The following is a 15,990-nucleotide window of genomic DNA, read 5'->3' as shown; positions in this document are numbered from 1 at the left end:
CCTGCTAAACAAACTGAATGCCATTGGCCCACTCCCAACAGGAACACTACTAGCAACTATGGATGTAGAGTCACTTTATACAAACATCCCCCACGAGGATGGGATTTCAGCCTGCACATACTTTCTGGGACCGCAGGAGCCACTCACAGAGACAGTGACTAAATGCATTGAATTTATTCTGACCCATAACTACTTCACATTTGGAAATGACACATACCTCCAGACAACCGGGACCGCTATGGGTACTCGGATGGCGTCACAATATGCCAATCTGTTCTGCGCAAAACTGGAAAGTGACTTTCTTTCCACCTGTCACTTGAAACTCCTTACATACATTCGCTACATCAATGACATCCTCCTGATTTGGACCTCTGGCGAACAGGACCTCCTACAGTTCTATGACAACTTCAATACGTTCCACCCGACCATCAACCTCAAACTCAGCCATTCTCCGGATGAAGTACATTTCCTAGACACCACCATTACTATAAAGAACAACCAACTACAGACTTCTGTATACCGCAAACCTACAGACAGAGCCAGCTATTTGAGGGACAACAGCTTCCACCCGACACACACCAAACATGCAACCATCTACAGTCAAGCCATACGATACAACCGGATATGCTCCAACACAGCAGACAGAGACCAGCGGATTAAAGCCTTGAGATCAGATTTTATAAACCGTGGGTACAACCACAGAATTGTAGACCAGCAAATTCACAAAGCCACCAGAATACCAATAATTGATCTCCTTGAATACAAACAGAAGGAGACAAGCGACAGGGTACCTTTGGTGGTCACATATAACCCACACCTAGGAGCCCTACACAAGATCGCCAGGAAACTACAACCCATCCTCCAGGAAGATACAAGACTGCAACAGGTCTTCCCTGAAGCACCCTTATTATCATACAGACAACCCCATAATCTCAAGAATATTATGTGAGGAGTTAAGTATTCAGCAGTACAACTGAATGCGGGACAAAACCATGCCAGGACCCAAGATGCAAAACCTGTGCAATGCTCTACACAGCGGACACAATACAAATACCACACAGGAATCGGGAATACAAAATCAGAGGAAGGTTCACCTGTTCCTCCAGCAATGTCGTGTACCTCATCATGTGCATGAAATGCCAAGGGGGCTGCTACTACATAGGTGAGACAGGGCAGGGGCTAAACAAGAGAATGAACCTGCACCGCCACAGCATCACACGCGGAACAAGAGACAGTCTTGTTGGCAAACTTTTCTTTGACTCTGGCCATAAGATGAACGATCTGAGGGTTGCCATACTCAAAGGTAATCTTAAAACACCGAAAGAGAGATGGTTGCATGAATACAAATTTATGCAACTGTTCGGGACACTTAGCAGTGGCCTAAACAGAGATCGAAATTTTATGAGTCATTACTAACACAAGTGAACTCTCTTCCCATGAGCGCTATAGGCCATGTCTGTACATTCTGTGCTATATGTATGCACACAGCTGTCTCTCACACATACTTATACTCCTTGATTTTCCATCCCTATACACCAATAGGGACCACATAGTATCCACACACACTTTTAGTTATGCTACTAACTCTCACATTTCCACACCCACCCACACCATTTATATCCACTCCCACTCCACACACACCTTTTGTAAAGCACTGTATATACTGTGGGCTCTCCATTCATGTTAATTCACACTGATACACATACACACTCTTTCATTGCTTTCAGGAACCTTTTGACACCTCCAGCCATATAACACATCCACACCGGGGGAAGGACCAGCACAGATAACATTCCAATAGACACTGTTTATAGTATAGCTTTTGCTTGCTTCATTCATTGTAACATCGCCGGAAGAAGAGATCAGTGTATCTCGAAAGATCGCACAAATAAAAGCATTTCGTTAGCCACAGAACGGTATCATCTATTTATTTTTTGATTATTGAAGCTCGGCTAACACGGTACTGATACCTCTATATATATATATATATATATATATATATATATATATATATAATCAAAAAATAAATAGATGATACCGTTCTGTGGCTAACGAAATGCTTTTATTTGTGCGAGCTTTCGAGATACACTGATCTCTTCTTCCGGCGATGTTACAATGAATGAAGCAAGGATTACTTAAAAACAGTGTCTCTTGGAATGTTATCTGTGTTGGTCCTTCCCCCGGTGTGGATGAGATTTATGGCTGGAGGTGTCAAAGGGTAACTGAAAGCAAGTGAAGAAAGAGTGTGTATGTGTATCAGTGTGAATAAAAATGAATGGAGAGCCCACAGTATAAACAGTGCTCTACACAAGGTGTGTGTGGAGTGAGAGGGGATATAAATGGTGTGGGTGGGTGTGGAAATGTGAGAGTTTGTAGCACAACTAAAAGTGTGTGTGGATACTATGTGGTCCCTATTGGTGTATAGGGATGGAAAAATAAGGAGTATTAGTATGTGTGAGAGACAGCTGTGTGTGCATACATATAGCACAGTATGTACATACATGGCCTTTAGCGCTCATGGGAAGAGAGTTCGCTAGTGTCAGTAATGACTCATAAAATTTCGATCTCTGTTTAGGCCACTGCTAAGTGTCCCGAACAGTTGCATAAATTTGTATTCATGCAACCGTCTCTCTTTCGGGGTTTTAAGATTACCTTATATATACACACGTGTGATATTGAATGTTTTGCTCCTTTACAGTAGGGTATACTGGAATGCACTTTAAATTTCCATTCAATAAGAATGCAACAAAGTACACGTTTTGACATTTACTACTATTTAAACCTTTTTACATGTAGTATCCATAATAGCTATATCTAACATACAATAATATGTAACTAACTGCAATATTCCCTTATTAGCTGCATATAAAAAACACATATTTTGTCCTGTTGTAGATTAAGAACATACAACTTGAAATATTAGCAGTCACATAAGATAATGAAGAATAAAATAATGAAAATCGATAATGAAAGCCTATTCTGTGGCTCACTGATTTTAACTGTATTTATATCTATTCTAAATATATTTGAACAGCACTGAAATTAGTGGTGCAAAGAATCAACATGGCTTATAATCAAACGAGCATCCTGTTTCTTTCAGCAGCTTCAAATTGAGCAGAATCACAATAAAACTAATGAAACAAGGTAACAAGGTCAATATATAGATAAGTACTATATACTGCCAGCAAATACTGTACACTGATAAAGGGGAAACAAGCAATTATAGCAAATAAGATAATTAACACTGAGGGAAGAAAATTCCTGCCACTCAATGTTAATGGAACAATCTTATTCTATGCTTGATATTAGACGCAATTATAATTGCAGGCTTTCTATAGCAATTACATTTACATACATTTTCTTTGAGCAGCAGGATTCTTTTAAAAACTATTTTTACGTAGCTAAAGATGTGAAATTATATATATATATGTAACTGGTATTCCCCCCCCAATCGCAGATATAGTGTGGGTGCGGAGAACATACAGTGTTACCAGGTGTGGTGCGTTACCTGTTAGGCTCACAGGAGGGCTGAGCTTCCGCCACGGGGAACCTGGGGCAATTATATTATGAGTAACCCTGTACTCGGTGCAGCGCCTCCACCTGCGATGGTTCCTAGCAGAGCAGGAATTGTTCCTCGCAGGACACATACAATAACTCACACACCGTAATGTATGATAACTAATACCTTTACTTGGGAAACAGCATACAACACAAATACTGTCAACATAGAATAACGGGTGTCCCTCTCTAGAGGCGACACTGACTACGGCGTCGCGCAGGACGCTTCCCCAACACCGGATGATCCCACCCCGTGTCCATAGAATCCCCACCCAATGTCCCGCACTCTTACAGAGAGAGGATATGGGTGACTGCGCAGTCACTATTAAGCTAATGGGCCCGTTGGTGCACTTGTGGAGTTAAAGTACCTGCCCGAGTACTCCAGTGCTCGGATCAGCAACGGCTTCGCAAAGGATCTGTCGCTTGGTGATTTCCGTCTGATCCTGTGGTTCGATGTCCAGGGTCCGCCAGGGGCGATCACACCCTGGAGATAGTCTCTGTCTCTGGGCACATACTTGAGCCCAAGTCTCTTCACGGGAAGCGCAGCATCCGCTGTGTCCCTATCTAACACTAGCGCTACTGTGACAGGATCCCTAACCTAAGGCCTGTCCCTGTAGCACCACAAACTGAGGAGTGAGGACTTATCTGGGACCTAAGGGGTTAATAGCCTGCTCCGCTCTCCTAACTCTTCCCAGTCCTGACTCTAACTAATAACTAGCAGCGCCTGCAGCAACACACTGCTACCTGCTGAGTGCATATAGCTATCATGCTGCACAAATACTGTGCCTTCCTGTCAGGCCTCACAGCACTGCCAGCCGTGACCCTGACAAGACAGCACTCACACACTCACTAAGGGCAGCGTCCCTATCTTGGGCCGTCCCTTAGCAATTACCCACTAATCTGGTGGGGAGTTGGGGCCTACCTGGGATGTGGGGGGACCTTACGCAGTGCAGGAGCTTCACTCGCTCCCTGCACCCTTCCTTCCCCTTCAGCTCCCCAGCTCCAACTGATGTAAGTGACAGAGTCCCTAACCTGAGGGCTGTCCCTGGCAACACTCACTCTACTGGGTGAGTAAGGGCTATCTCGGGCCTTGGGGGTTGCTGGCCTAGTACAGGGAATCACTGACTCCTGTACCCTACCCCCCTCCCTTGGCTGCTCCTCGCTCTGACTAACAAAAATCCTGTCTGCACACAACATTGTTGCAACTCTGCAGCATGAGAATCTGCCGGCTCTATTGGCTTCAATGCTGCCTGTGACAAGGTTGAAAGTGCAGTCCCCAGAGGCTGCTGGGAATTGTAGTTCTTGGTACAGCTCTTTTCTATGGGGACCGCGTGCGCGATATTTCTGCGCATGGGCAAAGCTCGCGCCACAACCAAGAGGGCGGTGCCCGCCGGGAGAAGTCGCCATCCCCTTCCCCCACTGCCACAGGGGTAAGGCAGGGGGCAAAAGAAGAGCAGGGGAACCGGGGGTGACCCCCTTACATATATCTTATACTATATTAGTGAAAGCACTGTATGTTTGCCTGCCTGTCTGGATGTCCGGTGTCCCTAGGGGAAATCTCATTGGTCCCTTGGCCCGCCCGCCCCCGCACACCTCTCATTGGCCTGAGGCGGAGTGACGGGCCAAAGGCACACACACAGGGAACACAGGGACACACACACACACAGGGGGACACACACAGGGGGACACACACACACACATGGGGACACACACACACACAGACACACACACACACACACACACACAAAGGGACACACACACACACAGGGGGACACACACACACACACACACACACACACAGGGGGACACACACAGACACAGTGACACACACACACACACACACACACAGGGACACAGACACACACACAGGGACACACACACACAGTGACACACACACTGGTACATACATTAGCGGGGCTCACAGTGTTAGCAGCACCCGCGCGCACCTCCTCCTCTCCCCGTGTCTCCCGCGCTTTCACCCTGCCCCCCCCCTCCCCCGGCGCCGCTACAGTCAGCGGGACACACACACTATTATTACCCCTTCAGCGCCCCCCCCCCCCCCCCCACCCAGTGTCAGCGGCCGTGCGAGACCCCCCCTCTATATCTCCCACCTCTCCCCCCCCCACACATATACATGCCCCCCCCCTCCCCGGCGCTACAACTCGCCCCTCCCCGGCGGGGGAACAACCAGTGGCCAGGCAGGCTGCCTCGCGGCGCCGAGTGCCCAAGATGGCGGCGCCCGGGACACAGCGGGGGAGCGGCCACAACACGCTGCCTCCCGCCTCAGACCTGCCGGATGGGTGAGTGAGCGGCCTTCACCTCCCCTCCACCCCCCCTTCACCTCCCCTCCACCCCCCCCCCCCTCCCCTCCAGTGTCAGTGTCTCCCCGATACCCCCTCCCCCCCCCCGGCGCCGCTACAGTCAGCGGGGGAGCGAGTGAGCGCCCGGGACACAGCGGGAGAGCGGCCACAACACGCTGCCTCCCGCCTCAGATCCACGTGGGACCTGCCGGACGGGTGAGTGACGGCCTTCACCTCCCCTCACCCACCCCCACCCCCTTTCACCTCCCCTCACTCCACTTCTCCCTTCCACCCCCCTTCACCTCCCCATTTACCTCCCCCCCTCCACCCCCCCTTCACCTCCCCTCCACCCCCCCCTTCACCACCCCCCTTCACCCCCCCCCCTTCACCTCCCCTCCCCTCCACCCCCCCTTCACCTCCCCTCCACCCCCCCCTCCACCCCCCCACCTTCACCTCCCCTTCACCTCCCCTCCACCCCCCCTTCCCACCGCCTCCCCCCCCCCCTTCCCACTGCCTCCCCCCCTTCCCACCGCCTCCCCCCCCTTCCCACCGCCTCCCCCCCCCCTTCCCTCCACCTTCCCACCGCCTCCCCCCCCTTCCCACCGCCCCCCCCCTTAATCTAAATCCAATAATAATACAAAAACAGCATCATCAGATGTATCAAGCCAGAGGAAAGGGCCAGGGACCCTGAAACGCCAGCGTTGAGATGCTACTTGCGGCAGAAATTGTGTCAATTCCCTTTTTTTCTGATGATGCTGTTTTTGTATTATTATTGGATTTCGATTAAATGAATCAATTTACTTGTTGATTTTACTTTATAGAGAGCTGGCCCAACACACTATTTGTAGATTTTATTCTGTGCCCAATGGTGAGGGTGCGAGACCTGAGCTCCAACAGCCAACAAAGGGGCTTATTCACTAAACTTCGTTAAAATCAGTGCATCGACTTTGCATTGTTTTATCGCGCTATAAAACATGTTGGTAAAAACGGTATTCACTAAGAAAAAATCCAAAGTTTTTTTAAAGTTCAATAAAAAAAATGCACCATTGACCGACTTGATTTTTTTCCAAATGGTATCGCGCTATAAATCCTATTGATCGGCATCTGATTGAAACTGAAACCTGGAAGAGCTGCACGGAGACGCTGTCTCTCCATGCACGGCTCTTACAGGCGATCGTACAGTTCCAATATTAATTTTAAAACTAGTGTGCGGGAGCAGGGGGTCTCCTGAGCTTCTATAAAAAAAAGGGGTAGAAAAATATACATATAGTGCAACAGAGTATTCGGTTCTATAGCCATGTTTTGTGTTTCTCGAATCAAATGCCCCACTTCCTCTAGTGAATCCCCATCATCTCAGAAAATTTAAGGATCAGGATGACCTTAATTGCCCTTTTGAAAAGAGTGGAACAAATAGGGGTGAACTCCCTTCTTCTCTTACTGCGGTCTACTGAGATGTTCTGAAAGAGGAAAATTTTGTTTCTGTGAGAATTCGCCATCCTGGCAATCGCAGACAGTCTCCTCACCTCAATAACCCTTCCGTGACTGACACTCAGGATGAGCTGTCTCGTGGCCCCGTTACGCGCGCGCACGCGAATCTTGCGCGGTCTGATTCTCCGTCCGTGGGTTCCATCTCACCCCCCTCCCCGCTCTGATGCACGACTGGTGCGTTCATCCAGCCTCCCCACTGACGCGCTTTCCAAGCTCCGCCCCCGCTCTAGTGATAGATATGACAGGCGTGGGAGTGACGAGTGTCTCAGACTCTGCCCTACAACCTCCGTGATGCGCGCGGGTCGGTGCACGATCGGTTCTGCCCCCATTTGCTCTAATTATATACAGGTCTGGTGTGGGAGAGACGCGTGACTCAGGCTCCACCCCCTAACCTCCGTGATGCACGAGGGTTGGCACACGATCGGTTCCACCCCCATCACTGATTAGGCTGCATCCTGGGATGCGCCCCCTTGCACCTGCAGCCTATTGAGGTCTTCTTCCTGGTTCCGCCCTGGCTGGCTATCGGAGGCCCCTCCTTTATATACCTTGCTGCTGCTTTCACTCTTTGCTGAGCATAGTCTAGTGCTTGCTGCATTCCAGTTCCTGTGACCTTGCCTTGCCTGTTGTACTCTTGTTGCCTGACCCTGCATCTCTCTTGGACTCCGCACCTCTCCTCTCCTGATCCGGCTACGAACGACCATTCTCCTGTCTCCATTCCCGACCTTGGCTAAGTACTCCAATGATCCGCTACTCTCCAATCCCGAACTTTGCTACGCACCCTGATGATCCGCAACTCTCCACTCCTGAACTGGCAAGTACTTACTACTATTCTCCAATCAATAATCCTGACCTGGCTTGAATGACTACTCTACATCTTAGGCGCGCCCACATGGCTGTGGGTCGGTGTTAATTCCCTACCTCAGCACCGCGGTCACGCTTCGTTTGTGGTGAGCTATGCGTTACAGTTTCCCTTAAACAAGAGTTCACAAGTTTTTCTATAGGCTCTCACCATGGCCACCTTATCCTGAAAGTCCAGCATCTTAAACAGTACCAGTCTGAGTCTTGTGGTATTGGAGCGGTTGTCTCTTTCTGGGCCCAACTTGGGTGCTCTCTTGATTTTGAGTGGAATGTGTTGCTTGTCCATTTTTAAACGTCTGGGGAGATCCTCTGAAGTGAATGCCAGGAGATCTGTTGTTTTAACCTCCTCAAAGTTGCCTACAATTCTTATGTTGTTTCTCCTTGATTTGTTCTCCAAGTCATCTATCTTGATTGGCAATTTGGAGTTTTGTCTCTTTAGCTCGTCCATGAGCAGCATATGAGAGGTAGTTTTGTCCTGTATGTCGGAGACTTATTTCGACATTATTGATTCTAGATGTGTGGTCATTGATTTGCTTAGTTATTGTGGTAATCTCTCCTTTAAACTCTGTAAACTTCTGCTTGATAGTTCTGATAGTTCATCTCTCCCTTGACCTCTGTGAACAGCCTGTTTCGTATTAGTGACCATCTGTTCCCTGTACTCCGCAAACTGCTGGGCTGCATTAGTGGCCATCTCTTCCCTGAGCTCTGCAAACAGTCTCCTCATATCAGCGCTGTTCTGCCTCATATTAGAATCAATGATCTGTGTGATGGATTCATATTACTTGGTACCATGAACAGTCTTTTGGAGTCAGTTCTCAGATGATAAGTGCAGCATGTGGTAGGGGTGAGGAGCTTTTCAGGTCAACGGATAGCTTGGAACAAACAAGAAAAGTTGCGAGTCCCACAAGACAGGACCACCAGAAACCTCACACTGGGACACTATTAAAGGTGGGTACAAAAATAATTAATTTATTAAGCAAACTGTAGACAAGAACAATACTAACAAACTAGGATAAAAGCACTAAAAAACATATAGTGGACCGTCTCATATACACATGAAAGAACTAATAATTCAGGGAGTATAAATATATTTCTATAATGTACTAACAAATGTATATATAAATGGTCTAACCACAATAAGGTTAACCTAACTGCCAATGGAGGCAACGGAGCATGGCTTTCCAAGTACTGGGGGTGGGAGCAAACATAAGGCATTCCCACCCAACTCAAAGATGCAGCTGACCTGTGAATGATGAACACTAATGAATTAGGGCAATGGGAATATGCTGCAGATAAAGGGCTGCAGCCTATATAAAGCAATAGCTTGGATGAAACTACAGCAGTAATATGTACAATATGCAGCATACAGTAGTATACAATGTAGTTCCTAACTTGCAGTAGTGTAACAAATCTGTTACACAGAATACTATACAGAACACCAGGAAGCAGTACAGCAGTGTAATAAAAAACACACAAAGGCAACATTAAATAACAACAAGGTATAATGTCTGTTCCCAAAGCAGTGTGTGAAAACAATCAGATGCAGATGCAGAGTTGTTACTCAGTCTAATACAAGTAGCTAAGTAGAATATCCTATAAGGTAGCAACAATGTATAGTATCAGTTCTCAAAGTATACTCAGATAATTATCTGGTTGAAAATATAGCATACTTGTAAAGGCTAATGTAAATAGCTGAACAGAAAGTCCCTGCACACCCACATAAAGTGTAGATAATGTCCTGTTTAGACAAAGGAATAACATCTAAGATTCAATGTAACCAGTTAATGTCTGGTCAGAATGTCCTGGGTTGGTGTTAAAAATATCAGCTAATGGTTCTTGACACTAAAAGGTTACCCAATGTAAGGTAAGATAAGGGGGTGCAGGTGGAGAGTAGACGGATAGCTTGCCCAGAAAGTATTTGAAGGCAAGACAGGAGAGATGAACTTTGCGACAAGACTCAAGTGATGACCAATCTAGTTCCTTGAGAATTTCGCAGTGATGTGTGTTGTAGTTGCATTGGAGAACAAAACGACATGTTGAATTGTAGAGGGTATTACGTTTGCTAAGGTGGGTTTGGGGTGCCGAGCCGTATGCTATGTCCCCATAGTCGATAATTGGCATTAGCATCTGCTCTGCGATACGCTTTCTGACCAGCAGATTAGGGAGAATTTGTTCCTATAAAGTACACCTAGTTTAGCATAGGTTTTGGATGTCAGGATATCAATGTGCATCCCAAATGTTAAATGGGAGTCAAACCATATGCCCAAGTATTAAAAACTAATAACAGTCGTTAGGGTGGTATTATCATTCGTTCTGATCTGGAGCTCAGTCATTGGAAGCTTTAAAAATTTAGCCTTGGTCCCAAATACCATTGTTACAGTATTGTAGTGTTTAAAAGCAGTTTGTTTTGGGGAATCCAGTTTTCAAGTCTCAAAAAGTCAGATTGAAGTATGTGTTCAAGGTCGGAGAGGCTATGGCTGTCTGCATATAAGATTGTCAGCTGCATACATGTGTATTGAAGCTCCCTTACAAGCTGTAGGAAGATCATTGATGAACACTGAGAAGAGTAGGGGCCTCATAACAGAGCCTTGCGGGACACCACAGGTGATAACCAAGGGGTTGGAGTTAGAGCCTGAGATAGACACAACGTGGGATCTACCTGGTAGGCAGGAATGAAACCAGTTTAAAGCATGCTTCCCTATTCCAGAACACTGAAGTTTGTTAAGCAAAATAACATGATGAACAGTATCAAAAGCCTTTGCAAAATCTAGGAATTTTGTACTAGTGAGTTGTTCCATTTCACACTGGATTTCATTGCAAACTTTTAGCAGGGTAGTTACCATGGAGTGTTTGGGACGAAAGTCAGATTGGAATTGGCTAAGGAGTTGTCTTGGTACAGTAATCGCTTAATTGTGAGTGAACACATTTTTCCATGACTTTGGATAGTATTGGGAGAAGAGAGATTGGCCTGTAGTTTGAGACTGTTTTTGTCCCCCACTTTTGAAGATTGGGGTAACTCTGGCAGTTTTCCAGGTCTTAGGAATATGGCCTGCAGACAGAATAGAGTTGACTATGGAAGCAATTGGTTTGGCAATGGCTAGGGCACCAAGTGTTAGGAACGTAAATTGCAGTAAGTCAGGTCCACATTGGCTGCTTAGTTTTAATTTGAGGAGCGCTTGTGTAATCTCCTCTTCGGATACTGGGACAAATTGAAAATTGTGAGCAGTATTGGGAGAGGGTGTGGCTAAAGGGGTACTCTCAGAATGAGGTTCATGTTTGTTTTTTGGGTTGTGTTTGGCTAATAATTTAGTAGCACACCCCACATAGTAATCATTGAATGCATTTGCAATGTCAGTGGTGTTTGTCAGAGTAATATCCCCTTTAGTGATATTACTTGGTTGATGATGGTTAGAAGGCTGGAATATATTGTTGATAACCTTCAAGAAGTTAGCTGAGTTTGATGTATTCTGGAGGAGATAGTCAGAGTAATATTGTGCTTTTGCATGCCTTGTTTGCCTTGTGCACATATTCCGCAGGCATCTGTAGTGATTGAGATCTTGGTACTGCACTCTACTTTGTAGCTTTTCCACAAGGCATCCCTGAAATGGTAGAGCGCTATAAGGTCAGTTGTAACCCATGGCAGGTGGGCCCCCCGTACTCTTATTCTGTGTAGTGGAGCATGGGTATCACAGAGTTTTAAGAACTCGGATTGGAAATAGTCGAGCGCAGAATCGGGGTCTGGAATTAAGTCGATCTGTACCAAGGGCAGTTGGTAAGGTCAGCCAGAAACTGTTATGGGTTAAAGTTTCTAAATGTTCTAGTGAGGAGAACTTTAGGGCTTCATTGGGGTGGTTTAATTTTCCTTACACAGTACACTATTGCATGGTCACTGAAAATGTCAGGAACAATGCCAGAGGTTTGGATTCTGCAGGGATTAGAGGAGAGAATCCACTCAAGCAAGGAATGGTTGTGAGATTTCTGGTTTGTCCGTGTGGGTTGGGAAATGAGTTGCGTTAGGTTAAGTGACTTGAGTTGTATCTGGATTTTGTGGTTTTTAAGGTCGAGCCAATTGTATTTGAAATCCCCAAGAACTAGCTGCCCAGTTTTCTCATTCAGAGAGGAAATGGAGCCAATAAACTGGGTGATATATATCAGTCAGGGACTGTAAAGGGGCTTTAGGAGGGGGTGATAGATGCCAGCAACAAGACGAGCTTAGAAAAGGGGAGGCAGATTTTTCCAACTAGTGTTTCAAAAGAGGGTGGGCTTGGGGTGCCATTTAACAGTGTAAATTGTAAGGTGTCTGCAATTAAGTAATAATCCCAGACGAACAGGGTATTACTGGCCAATCATGCCCTGGCTGGAAGAGTTGAAGGCCCGAGGCGAAGCCGAGGGACTTTAACCCAGCCAGGGCATTATTGGCAGTAAAGCCCTGTTCTGAGAGAATTATTACTATTATAGGCTCAATGAAGACTTTTTTCATAAATAATAGACACTTTTGTATAAGTATATAGATTTTTTTATTAAAATAAAATGGTAAATACATGAAACCACCTCTATATACAGTACGCTTCCACTGCAGATATCTATATCCACACACTGCCGCCCCCTCTGTGTACACACACACACACACACACACCACAGCACCTCTAAACACGCACAGCAGCTCAACACATCAACACATCTACACACACACAAACTGCTGCTGCTACACACACACACACACACACACACACACACACACACACACACACACACACACACACACACACACACACACACACACACACACACACACACACACTGGACCTCTACACTCACAACACAGCACCTCTACACACAACACAGCACCTATACACACACAACACAGCAGCTCTACACACACAACACAGAAGCTCTACACAGACACACACACCACAGCAGCTCTACACACACACACACACACACAACACAGCAGCTCTACACACACACACACACAACACAGCAGCTTTACACACAACACAGCAGCTCTACACACACAAACTCTGCTGCAGCACAACTCAACACACATACACTGCTGCTGCTGCTATACCCATAAGCACTGCTACTGACACTGACACTGACACACACACACTCACACACACAATAAAAAATGCAGCCACTTACTAAACTGTGCAGACTCTCTCCCCCCCAATTCAACTGAATCTGCTCAGAAAATCTCAGTCAGCTCGGGAGGGGGAGGAGTCACCCCGTGGCTGATACTTCCTGACCAATCCCCATGCCCTGTCTCAGAGCTGTTACTTCATACTGACCAATCCCCTGCCAAGTCTCAGCTGTTCTGAAAGCTGATTGGCTGGAAATATACACATTGAAAATTACACATTGCAAGCTGCTAAAATTCTGGGCATTACTGATTGGATAATGCTTGGAATTTGAACCAATCAGAGAGCAGGGATTTCAATAATGCCCGGAATTTACCAGCTTTAGCCTATAATGTAAAATAACACCCCTCCTCCTCTCTGACCTATCTTTCCTAAAAATGGAATATCCCTGAATGGCGATATTTGCATCGAGGGTTTTTAGGATAATAGTAATTTTGCCCATTACTGTGCTGTATGTATTGGGGTTGGGGGGGAGGGGTTGTATTTATTGTATTGCCCTGTAATTATTTTTGTTTTGAATGGGTAAAAGCGCTATTAGCCATATTTGGTTAAGAGCACTTTTACCCATTCCTGTTATTGGTACAAGGGGTGGATGAAAGTAGTAGTTACCCCAGGGTGTTTAGGCCTTGTGGGAGGGTAGCACAAGGGGTTAACCCCTTAATGACCTTAAGGTTAACTTCTACTGCCACCCTCCCGCAAGGCCTAAACCACTATGCAGTTCCTGCTTTTTAACCCTTTCATTACGTTAGCGGTTTGCCGCTTAGGTAATGAAATTGGCTGCAATTTTTTTTATTGCACAGGATTGACACTGGAGGTCGGTCGGGACTCGCGGGGACCACCGAAGACTCACTGGGGACCCCCCAGATACTGCAGGCACCCCCGTATACCCGCAGAGGCTCCCCGGGGACTCACCCGGAGATCCGCGGGGGTCACCGGGGGGTTCCCGCCGGTCTCCGGTATCAATCCTGGGCAGAAAAAAAAAGGAAAGGCTTTTATACATCTTGCAATATCTTTAGCGCCAAGCTTTAGCTAGCGACAAAATATTGCAAGATTTTAAAGTTGGATATGCTTATCTCTGCTTAGTGTATAGCAAAGCAGGCAGTATCATGCTATAAGGGCAATTATCGTGCATTAACCTACTTATCACTGTTTAGTGAACTAGCCCCTATGTCTTCTACAACAGGGGAGTGCATGTTCCAAATAAATATTCCTAATGTTTCCTTGTCTGCCAAAGTGTAATTCTGGAGAAAGCAGCTTGTACAGAATTTCCCATTAGCGTGTATCTGTAAAGAAGTGAAGAATAAATATTCAAAGCACAGTAAGAAAAGAAACACTTTTTTTTTCTTGATAGATAACTGAGATAGTATGTGTACAAGGAGTAGGCAGGCGTGAGAAACTTAGCGTGGCTTTTAGGCTTACTAGGGAAGTAACAGTGCAAATAAGGGAAAACGCATGTAGTAACACAAATATCTGCTGTTAAGCACACATAGTAAAACAACGCTGAATCCTAAACACACACACACACATTCATTCTTTAGTGTTGAATGCTCCTGCCGTCGATTTCAAGTTACCAAGGTTTGTTTCCTAAAATCTAAATAGATTCCAGTTTTACAATTTCAAATGTTTTGAGAGTAGGAATATTCTTTTCATGATACAGTTTTATTAAAGCAGTAGTCCAAGCTGCCATTTTTACAAAAATATATATTTTTCCCCCTTAAATATGTGCATCAATAATGCACAATGGTAATTAATTAGCTAAGTTGCAGAGCAATCCGTTCTCCTGTGATCGATCGGCGTAGATTCAGCTTGGGGGTTCACTAAATGACTGCAGAGGAGTATTGATTCAGCATCTGTGACTTTGTAAATGGTTGCTATAGAAACCAAAAAAAGTCTTGTTACATTATAATACATTAAACATGTCATTCAGAGTTGTTTAGTACAGAACTGATTTTTTTTTTAAACCACACATATACACTATAAAGGATTTGTCTTGGTCTGCAGCTTTAAGGGTCCCTAAGGGATGGAAGATAGCTTCTTACCATGCACCTCACAAGTATAGCGACCTGCTAGAGACACTCAAAGCCGGCACCACCCTACGTTCTTTTAAGACTTCAGCTGTCTCACATTTTAACCTGGTCTGTAACTGTTACATGCGCCTATTACATATATTATCTCTAACATTCCATGCAATGTCTGCAAATATAATGTGTAGCCTCTGTTCATTTAATGTAACCATGTATTGTTATCATAACTCTGTGCCCGGGACATATTTGAAAACGAGAGGTAACTCTCACTGTATTACTTCTTGGTCAAACATTTTGATAAATAAATAAATTCTCTGAATATTTTATAAGAACAATAACATTTTTGTCTTACAAAAAAAGTGCTTGTAATATATACAGTACTGTACTTTTTTGCAGGCCGTAAGCGGTACTTATTCCATAATACACCTACCAGCTCTGTACGACACACTGATGCACTGAAGGCCAGAAGCTGTCACCCGACGCTGGAATGTGTGTTATGGAGAAGCACCACTCAGTATGTATGGGCAAAGTGTCTCTGTCTGAAAAGATTACATTCTAATTTTTGGTAACTTGGGCTCAGGGGAAAAAAATGACATGTCCACAATCCAAAAATAAGCGGACACT

The sequence above is a fragment of the Ascaphus truei genome, chromosome 16 (assembly GCF_040206685.1).
Source record: "Ascaphus truei isolate aAscTru1 chromosome 16, aAscTru1.hap1, whole genome shotgun sequence".
NCBI classification, from domain to species: domain Eukaryota; kingdom Metazoa; phylum Chordata; class Amphibia; order Anura; family Ascaphidae; genus Ascaphus; species Ascaphus truei.
The sequence above is the reverse complement of the archived record's forward strand: the minus strand, read 5'-3'. Positions refer to the sequence as shown.